Here is an 11,063-nt window from a genome sequence, read left to right on the forward strand (position 1 = left end):
TTAATGCTATGTATGTAGTATTTTTGTACAAGAATAAATTTAAGTGTATTGCATTATAATAAAAAAAGCAATGTCATATTGATGTATAATTTCGAATTATCTGCAGTTTGAGTGTTGTTAAACATTTAGTTTATTTGTAGTGAACTAAGTTATTTGATGTAAAAAAGAATATAAATGATGAGTATTAATTGATAGGCGATTATTTATTTGATATGCAATTTATAATATCCCGATAACAATACGCGAGCTAGCTTATAACTAAAAGTCGTAAGCGACAAAATGGTTTTGTAATTTTATTATTTAGAAATGATAATTTGATAAAAATTCCTTCTACAATTTTAAAGAGTATGTACATACTCAACTACTAAAAAAGTTAAGAGGCTTAAATCGGTCCCGTATGCCCATAATATGTGAATCTCTTTTTAAAAAGAGGTATGTTTGATATATTTTTCTCTGTTATAAAAGTTACCTAATCATGTTTCTACGTCTAACAAAATAAGGTTTATATCATGAACTTTCAGGTAACCAAGTTGTATTTTGATCCGTTTTGTATTTACTGAGAAAAATTGAAATCCTTGGCGCCAAAAATTCCAATTCGTCCTCTTAAAATGTAGGTACACAGTTTGAAAGTATGGTACAAGTAACTTACAGCGACTAAACAATGGTACAATGTACTTACTTGTTTTATGTTAAAATGGTTTGCCATTTATGTAAATTGTAAAAAATATGTCTGTGCTTGAAAAAGTCCAAAAGAAAGTTAGTTTCAATGGTTTCTGAAAAAGTATGCTCAAGTGAAAATCTTTGTTATACGAGTTTGTTAAGTGTGGATTTCCACAAGACTTCTGTTTCTCAATCGAATTTATCAGGCGCTTCAATTAAAGAAATTTAATTTGTTTAAACAAGCAGCTATGCTAGATTCTTAGTACAACTTGAAAACAAACTTACCAATGTTACCCAGTATAAACGACTCACATATTTCATGAGTAGGTAACTTAAGTCATTACTAGTAACTACTCAAATGTCGCAAACGGTACAAGAGTAACACATTCGTTCTAAAAACTCTTAATGTCTTCACGAGCAAAACCAAAATATACCTACTTAAAGGGACAAAACCCTTTTCTCTACTTTTGTCATGGTATATTTCACAAAAGCTAAATCATCGTTATCGTCATCAACTGCAACCACAAAGTACCATGAAATAAATCTAGACACACGGCAGTGTGTCCGCCAAGTTCGAGCAAAAAAAGCGACACACCGGCCGTGGGTTATATTACACGAACCATTTCGGGCCAAATTCGACCCCCCTGTAACTCAAAATCTATTTTATTTACGCATATCAAATTTCTAGTATCTGTTGAGACCCCCTCACTTATCTAAAATACAAAATTTCATTAATATACCTATTGTAGGTCTTGAGATATTGACGTCAGAAAATCGCTATTTTTACTATACACTCACTGACTGATTCACTTATTCACTTATTCACTGACTCACTCATCAAAAACCTAGACCACTTCCAATGGTCGTATTGACTTGAAATTTGGCATGGAGGTAGGTCTTTATGTCAAGGTAAAGGAAAAAATCTGAAAAAGGCCAAGTGTGAGTCGGTTTCAAAATAATAAAGTGTTTTATACCCGGTGTAAATTTATACCCCTAAGGAACTAAAACGAACTAAAATCTATATTTATATAATATATCTTTGAATGGTACAAAGGTTTGTATTTAGTCAAAGTAAAGTAAAAATCTGAAAACGGCCAAGTGTGAATCACTTTCGAAAATAACGAATGTGTAACTTTGATCCACGAACATAATATATGATAACATGTCATGTCAGTCAGTTGGTAAATCTAGTCCATTTAGTTAATCTAGTTCATTTCTTTGTAAGAAACATAGTGCATATTAAAAAATCTAAAAAATAGTATAAATGAGACATTTCTTTAACTAACTTCATCATAAGAAAAAAATAAAATAAACAACCTTACAAAAATAAATGAAATCCCACCCAAAACAAAAATGTGAAAGACTGCCAAGTTCGATAATATGGGAATGCTTCGCCTATAAAAGAAGTGAGATCTGAATAAGTACCAAGTTCCATACACATACCTCAGTTAAAAATAGTTACTTTTTAATGATGATTACTTGGCAAGTTTTAATAGAAAATTAAATGCTTGATTCATTGCGTTTAGTAGGTTTATAACAAGGTGTATGAAAACTTGCCAAGTAACATCATTAAAAAGTAACTATTTTTAACTGAGGTATGTGTATGGAACTTGGTACTTATTCAGATCTCACTTCTTTTATAGGCGAAGCATTCCCATATTATCGAACTTGGCAGTCTTTCACATTTTTGTTTTGGGTGGGATTTAATGTAAGTACAATAAAAGTAAATGACACATACTTTTTACTACCACATGTATTCGGCACATTTCGTCGTCTTAGAATGAAAACCTCGGAAATGCATTTTTTCTCAATATTTTTTTATTGCATTTCTTGGAAGATAATCGTAAAAAATATGGAATACTAATCCTTATCCTGAAAAATGCATTTTTTCTCAATATTTTTTTATTGCATTTCTTGGAAGATAATCGTAAAAAATATCGAATACCAATCCTTATCCTGAAAAGTTATCTCTTGCACTTACGAGGTTTTCACTCTAAGGCGTCGATTTAGGTATGTGGTCTTACCTTATATTTAAGGATGTATGTAGTTACTGCAATGTGTTGTAATACTGGTACAGTGAGAAAAATACTTAAAATACAGAGATATAGAATAATCCGTTTAAGATGGAGAATAAATAATAACAACAAAGATTACGAGGTTTAAAATACTCTTCGATCTGCTTATGATAAAATCAAATATGTAGGTATATGGTGTATAGTAGGTACAGGGTGGTTTTAGCTTAGGTAAAAAGTAGATTTAAAATCTTTGGTCAACGAGTATTATGTCCTAACATTTTGCCTTCTCTGTTTCTATTTCTAAGAAAATCTGCTATTTTTAGTCCCTGAGGCACAACACGAAATTCTATAAACGACATGTTAAAATTTCGAGGTCGTCCTTCTTGTTTGAGATGACCCAAAGCCACGTACCATAGATATGTTTACCCTTCAATGTGTGGTGTCCATTGCTTGTTTTAGGAATATCTTTGGGACCACGCCCAGCTTGTTTACTTATGGGTACAAGTTTTAGGCGTTATGTAACTAATGTGTGATGACTTGCAAATATTTCGCTTTGCTTGAGGATGTGGGTTGTGATAAGGTGTGTCGTTTGGTTTGTAGTTTTGTAAGTGTTATTGGTCTTGGCATTGAGAAGATGCTTGGGTTGGTATTTTGCTTTTAAGGTGTAAAGACGTTTAAATTATCTATATCTACTTCACCCAGATGTAGATGTACCTGCATCAATTAGATGTGGTTGGCTACTTGTTTTGCTTTGGAGCTAATGGAGCTTTCCGATTTTTCGCATCAAGTGATTTTTTGGTTCACCCAAAAACATGGTTTTTACAACTTTGCTAAATCCTAAACTATCTGTTATTTACTTATTACTAAAGATTATTTTGTTGCTGGTAGATTTTTCGATAGGATGCAATGTATGCAAATATGACGCGAAACAGAGCTTCATGCCAGTATTTTCTCTCATGCATGATGATGGTAATTGGCCATCAACCAGTTCGAATTACCGAGATGCCTTTTCATGACTTGCTGTTTTCTGAACAAGCAAGAGAATTACGCAATTTTGAGAATTACCCCGTGAGATAATTTGTAAGGTCGTTTCGTTCTCAAAATTGCTCTTGGCTGACTGGTCAGAAGCTACTAATAGTGTTGCTTTCTAGTCGTCTAGAACTTATTATTACAAAATACTGGAGAAAGTAGCAAAGGATGTAAAATTGTATCTTAAGCTACAGTATGATATAATTTGAAAATAAGTAGGTGCTTATGTAATATATATTTTTAAATTATTAGGTACTTCAGGCTCAAGCTATGTTAAGGTTAACCAAGTTAAGGTTCTCACGGAAACCAACTTATTTCTTTTATATATTTTTAAAATCAGGTTTTAAACCAACGGGTTTTGATCCTAACAGTAAATCTACTAGGAAATCGATACAGTCAAAAAACGGTTTTGAACTACTAATGAGTCGACTACATTTTTGATTTCTAACATTCGAAACAGATGCTGTTATCACTGGCCTATTAACCTATAAAAAACCGGTTATCAGTATGTCGTTTGAAATTATTATCCGTTTTGATTTTGGATTTATCATGTCAATAAATAACGGTACTACTGTTAGTCCCACTCCTTAATTTTGGAATGCGAAATCGCGATTGAATAGTTATAATTTTTGTTCTACTTGCAGAGGAATTTTGAAAAATGTTGATCTGATTATTTATTTTCATATGTCCTAATAATTTTGGAATGCGAAATCGCGATTGAATAGTTATAATATTTATTTTAACTTCAGGAGAAATTTTGGACAATGTTAATCCGATTTTATTTTTTTTTCCTAAGACATGCTTAAACTTTGGTGCCTTTGCTGTCCCACAGGGGAATTTTCACGGAATTTGCCTGTAAAAGTAAAAGACTTTAAAACCTGCACATTCACTGGGTATCCTAAAATTTCATTCCATAAAATACTTTTATTTAAGTTTATTGTTTATTATGCAAATCAAATCCTCTAAAAAATAGTTATTTCAAGCGCACTAACATAGCTCTAAACGAGTATTATAAAATACTAAGGTATTTCAATACTTCCGAATACCAGAATAACTTCGTAACATAAGCATAATTGTATAAGTAAAGGTTCATTCACACTTTTCCATTCATGAATGCGTACGGTTGCTCTTGGCCGTCGTATGGCGAGAAATAGAAAGTGCTCTGCGGTACTGTTTGCTCAAATGATAACTGCGATGCTGTCAAGGTGAAATGAGAAACAATACAATCGTATTTCTCTTATAACCGGTGTTTTCCGGAATCTATTGTTGGCATTGCATTTTTGTATTGTTATGATGGCATTCTTTCTTATCGGAAGGAATGTATTGATTTTCATGAGACTCTTTTACGGGTATTTCCTAAAAAACTACCTCTTGTACGCTTAAGCGAGCGTGCTCCATCTTCGACCACTTTGTCGGTTACCATCAGGTGAGACAGTGGTCAAACGCGCTCGCATTTGACCGATAAAAAAAATACAAAACGGTAAAGACGATAAACAAAAATACAATAACGAAATCCATGTCGTCTAGGTATAGTTGGTCTTCCTCGATATACCTTTAGTAGTTGTAGTAGTTGTATATTCTATTTTTGGTTATTTTGATTAAGTGGTAATTGACTCAGTAGATCCATGGAAGAATTCATGGAAAAATTGCCTTTCGTGTGGCCATTTACGATAACTGTTGATCAGACAGTATCAAAGTTCAGGACCAGGTAGAGACTCTTATAAAGTACAAAAATAACAATGTCATTCTATCGATACCTACACATATAAAAAAGACGATAATTTGAGTTATTAACACATTCTTTGGAATTCCTTACTCGGAAATGACAAGATATTTTATACGTTATGCTTTATCATATTCGTGAATCATCTTACGTATCAAATTCTTCTATCTTGAAAACAAAAGTCTTCATTTTATTTTTCTTCATTCTACCAGTTATCTTTTAGAAAAGTTGGAAAAACTTAAGTAAAATATGTAGTTTTACTGTCTGGGAAAACACCAAAGATGAGAGACATCTTTTACAAAAAGGCTTCACTAGGTGTATTTTTGCTGTTTCTCGCCATGCTGTCGACATCGACATATCATACACTACAAGATATACCATCTTGAAGATATACATGACATACCAGTCTTGAAGAATTGTTGACCCAAGAGTTGGTAGGTACTAATTAATTTTCAAAAATACAATGTATCAATCATGCAGGTACTCAGTAGTACGTCAATCGATACTTGTATGCACCTGTTTTATGATGCAACAAATGACCCCTCGGCTCATCTGCTCGCTCTCCAACTTCACAATTCAGGATGCGATGACGGAACAGAATGGCTCCACTAGTTTTTGTACGTAAGTTGCTGTAATGATTGAGTTATGTAAGAGGAGAAATTTTGAACAATCACAAGCCAGGTAATATTGTTTTTTTTTTTCAAGAGTCGATTACTGTGTATCATGTAATTGAAGGAATAAGGAAAAGTTTAATAGTGGTATCCGTTTTGACTTCTTGTTATGTTCCATTTGCAAGAAATGCGGTACACATGCCCCAAATTCGTTTAGAGATCTAGAGTTTATTCTGTTATTCTGCTATTTTAGGGTTTAATTGATTCAAGATCAGGAAAGCTTTCAATACCTAAGGACGACAAACCATAATTTTCTAATAAACCACAAAACTAATAAAAACTAAAAAATAGTTCTTCTCATTATATTAGGTATAACTGTGGGATATTTTGATGATAAAGGTTTTCAAAAGCAACGTTAAACTGTTACACCTATTTTTCTTTGTATTAATGCCACTTAAAACATTAAGTTTTATTATAAATCAGCTCCCACGCTTAATGTGATATACATATAGTGTGATTGTGACACATACATACATACAGAAGAAAAGGTTTGGTGCTGCCTATAGAGGTCAAAAATACACGGTCTGTGGGCGCGGCTACTAGACAATGTCGTGACAAAAAAGTCAACCTGTTTTGTGAAACATTATCATATTTGGTTCTACCGTTAAATATGCTTTGAAAGATTTATTTATATCTATGTTTCAAACTTACAAGTGTATGAGATTTTCGTCTATCTACTTATTTCACAGAATAAATGGTCATACTTATCTTTGCTTTATCTTCCTATGTTATCTTAATTTTACACTTGCAGTCTTGCAGCATGTCTCATTTTTCCATTCTCCTCAATATGATGTTAAGATCAGTAAGTCTATTTTATTACCTATAATCCCAATAACATAATTATCGTGAATTCAACCATATTATTAAAAAAAAACATTTTCATTTATTAGCAATTCAAAATCGAAAATATTTTTCGAAGATTTTAAAACGCCTGATAAACTAAGTACTTAAATAAATTAATTTCACAAATAAGCTAATACCATTAACATTATTACTTCAGGGGCCCGATTCTCCTAAGTTAATATTGTCAAAATCGAGTAGAAATTGAATCACAATCTGATCGCAATAGCAGTTTTAACCTTATCGGGCATTCTGCTACTAATATAAGACCAATCGTATTCCAATGACATTCGATTGGTTTGCGATTGGACTGCTATTTTGGTGATTTTGGTCTATACGATAGTTTGCCGTACAATCATTTTGCAATCGTAAATCATATGCAGACAAAATGATTCATTATTGAATGACAGAAAAGGATAAAAACATTTATTTCAAAGAAAAAAGAAGTCGGTTACAAACAAACATACAAACATACAAACATACAGGTGAAGCTAATAAAAAGCGTGTAAAAATAGCGGAATGCCACATACGCTTCAATCGTAATCGAGTCGGGATTGAATCTCAGTCGAACCGAGTCGAACGTGAATCGTATGTCGCTTAAGTAAATTTAGGAGAATCGGACCCCTGGTCATTTCAATGACCTAGTTGTGGTAGTAAGGATTTAGTTCTTTGCTCAGAAAACACACAAAACTCAGGTACATCCCAAGTCCTACAAAATATTACCTAGTACAATATTTACCTACTTAGTAAAAAAAACGCTGTTTAAGTGAGGTGTAGTGATGGTAATTCTGCTACCCATCCCTGAAAATTAGACTCTAATTCAAATAACGTACGGTCGAATTCACTATAGCAAAAAATCACAGTTAACATCACATTAGTTCACATATTTCCGTCATTCATTATACGCATCATCTAGTCAAAGCATTGTTCCGATTACGCAATACTCAGTCACGCACACAGTTCCGTTTGCTCATTATTGCAAAAAAATAACCGAGTTAGAAATGCTTTACTTTCGAATCGATTCTAAAGCAAAACGAGTTCATATCTGATCACACCCACTTTGTATAAAACCAGTAATTAATCAATGAATTCTATGTTACAATGTCTCGAGATAAAGATAAGAAGAAATCGCTAGTCACTTGCTCTCTATTTAAAATAAAAATCGATTTGTAGTTGAGCATTGTATGTCCGCGGTTGTCTTAAAACAATATGGAGTGAATCAGAAATGGTCTATAGATTACAGAGAGATCCTTCGTGTTTCGGAAGGCAGGTTTAATAGGTGAACAAGGGCTGTCAGTTCATCAATCCTTGACGGTACCCGGTAGTCAGAAGCCAGAAAGTCTGACTATCGCCTTAAGGCAATTTAAAGGCAACTGCGAAGAAACATGTGTCTATGTTTTTCGATACATTTAGAAGAACATAAATTATTTAATTCTACGTCTACATAGGCACCTACCTAGAAACTATGGCAGAATGTGTTTTTATTTTCCCACGCTTTGCTTGTTAGTTTCTTAATAGGTACCTACTATAGTATATTTTTGTTATATTCTAATCAAATAACATAACAGTAAATTAGTCTGATTACTTACAATAAACCGGCCAAGTGCGAGTCGGACTCGCGCACCGAGGGTTCCGTACAAATGCTGTATAGATAAAAAGTGAGTTTCGCGCCAACCGTTCAGTTTAGAACAATCGTTATGGTTTTTGGTTAATTTAAACATAGTTATGGTAATTTCGTGAGAGTCAAAATAGTTAATATTTTTTATTTTATAATATAACTAAAATAGTAGGCCAGTACCTTGTAAAAGTTATTTTATTGAAGTTATTTATATACAACATTTTATAGTCATCATTCAGAAATCTGATTGAAAATAACTAATTATGTCTTAAAGGTCATGGGGCATATCTGACCCGCTTTGTAAAAAGTGGCGGACATGAATCAAAGTCGTTTTAAATCGTGGAGAATGGTATGACGTTTCTTTGAATATAAATATTTTATTAAAATTCCATGGAGACGAATGTCCAGGATCGTTTGAAAAATATAAAAGACAAGCAGTTTCAGAGGATTGTACAGGTTGCAATGCTAGTTTTTATTGGTAAAGACATTTCATAAAGAAGGAAGGTGCCAATCCGGATGACCAGGATCTGATGAGGATCTGGAAACCCAGAGAAATCGAGGGCAACTCTTGAATATTGTAGGCACGCATCGAGTCATAACCAGACATGTGAGTGTATTTTTGAGGGTACTGGTAAACTGAAGGTTTGGAGCTGATTTGATTATGGAGACTACAGAGAGTCAAGGGAACTCCCGAACGGTATGTTGCAACTACCACGTGTTTGGGCTTATTTTATTCGTATTGGCGAAGACTTTCCACAAAGATAGGTTTGACTGCCATTGTGGGATCGACAGCTAAGATCAGATATAGTTATGGGAACTCCTTTACAATTTATAACGTAACCTTGTGTTGGAGCTTATTTTATTTTAGGTGATGAGAATTCACTACTAACTTGGGTTAAAGCAGCCATTGCAGGAATGGGATCTTTTATTTTTGAGGGATTAATCACCTAAAGAGCCCCAGTTTCAGGTTTTTTTCCGCCTGGTTTCTAGAGCCTTGACAAAAGTGTAATTCTGTCCCTTTCTTTGTTTTATAAAGTCGGCATTATTTTATTTTGTAGCATTTTACAAACAAATCCAACTTCAAACATATAAAAAAGCAACAAGAAAACAAAAGCAAGAAAGAAATTAAAAAGATGTTAGGTGCATCGGTCTAGAAGTCGGTGTCTAGAGGATGCATCTATATTTATTTGACCACCGAGATCTAGACCGATGCATATAAACAGTTTTCTTGTTGTTTTAGAAGTTGTTTTTTTTTTTGTAAAAAGTTTTTATTTTTATAACTTTTGTGAAAAGTTCTCGTCAATACGACTAATATAAGCCCAAACACGACGTAACTAAAACATACTGTTGAGGAGTTCTCTCGACTTTCTCACGTCTCCATCATCAGGTAAGCTCTAAACCTTCACTGTTTGACAGTATCACCAGACATACATCTGAGAATCAAGTTTTAATCCTATGCATGCCTACAATTTCTGATAGTTGCCCTCGATTTCTCAGGATTTCCATCATCAGATCCTGACCTGATGACAATGGAAATAAACGGCGAGTATACTCTTTCACTACAAAGAAATGATTTCTCAATTCCGTCAAACTTGGTCGTTTAAATTCCCCATTGAAATGAGGAAAATATTTAATGTTTACACCTGATTTTCTCTAGATTCCCATGGTTCACATTGATGCGACTAATGCCATAGTAAATCAGAGCCTTTATCATTATACTGTGCTATATTTCGTTCGTATCCGCCGTGGGTATGGTTTTCATACTAAGGTGCCCAATGACCATTGAATGATTTAAAATTTTTCACAGTTTAGAGGCCATTATATTTAAGAAGTGTTTGATATGAATTTCACTTTTTATTCAAAACGTTAATATCTCTACGCGTTCATGTGAAAAAGGGTAGGTAGTAAGTTTATAATTATTAAAAAAATATTTTATGTCATGTAAGCAAAAATAATATTTTAATATTTTATGTAACTTCAAATTTATCATTTTCGCAATTTTTCCTTTATCTGTACTATATAACGTTGCTTCGTGCCGAATTTTAAGATTCTGAGTTCACGGGAAGTACCTTGTAGGTTTTGATTCCCTAGCGTGTGACGGAAATTCGTCCAAGGTGTCGGTAAAACTGCTGTATCTTTTGATCGCGTTAACTTAGAAGTTTTATTTTTTCATTGCTTAAAGGGACAATAGACCTAGGTATTTGGTATAAATTTCAATTTGGTACCTTTATTCGTTCGTGAGAAATAAGGTAGTAAGTTTCATTTTATAAAAATATTTTTTTTATATTATATAACAAAAAAAATGAGATTTTCGCAATTTTTCCTATATTTGCATTATATAACAATGCTTCATGCCAAATTTCAAGATTCTGAGTTTACGGGAAGTACCCTGTAGGTTTTGATTCCTTTGCGAGTGTCGAGAATTTGTTGAAAATATCGACATAATCGGTTGTATCTTTTGATTGGCTTGGCTTAGAAGCTTGATATTTTCACAGCCTAAAGGGACA

The sequence above is a fragment of the Helicoverpa zea genome, chromosome 13 (assembly GCF_022581195.2).
Source record: "Helicoverpa zea isolate HzStark_Cry1AcR chromosome 13, ilHelZeax1.1, whole genome shotgun sequence".
Taxonomy (NCBI): domain Eukaryota; kingdom Metazoa; phylum Arthropoda; class Insecta; order Lepidoptera; family Noctuidae; genus Helicoverpa; species Helicoverpa zea.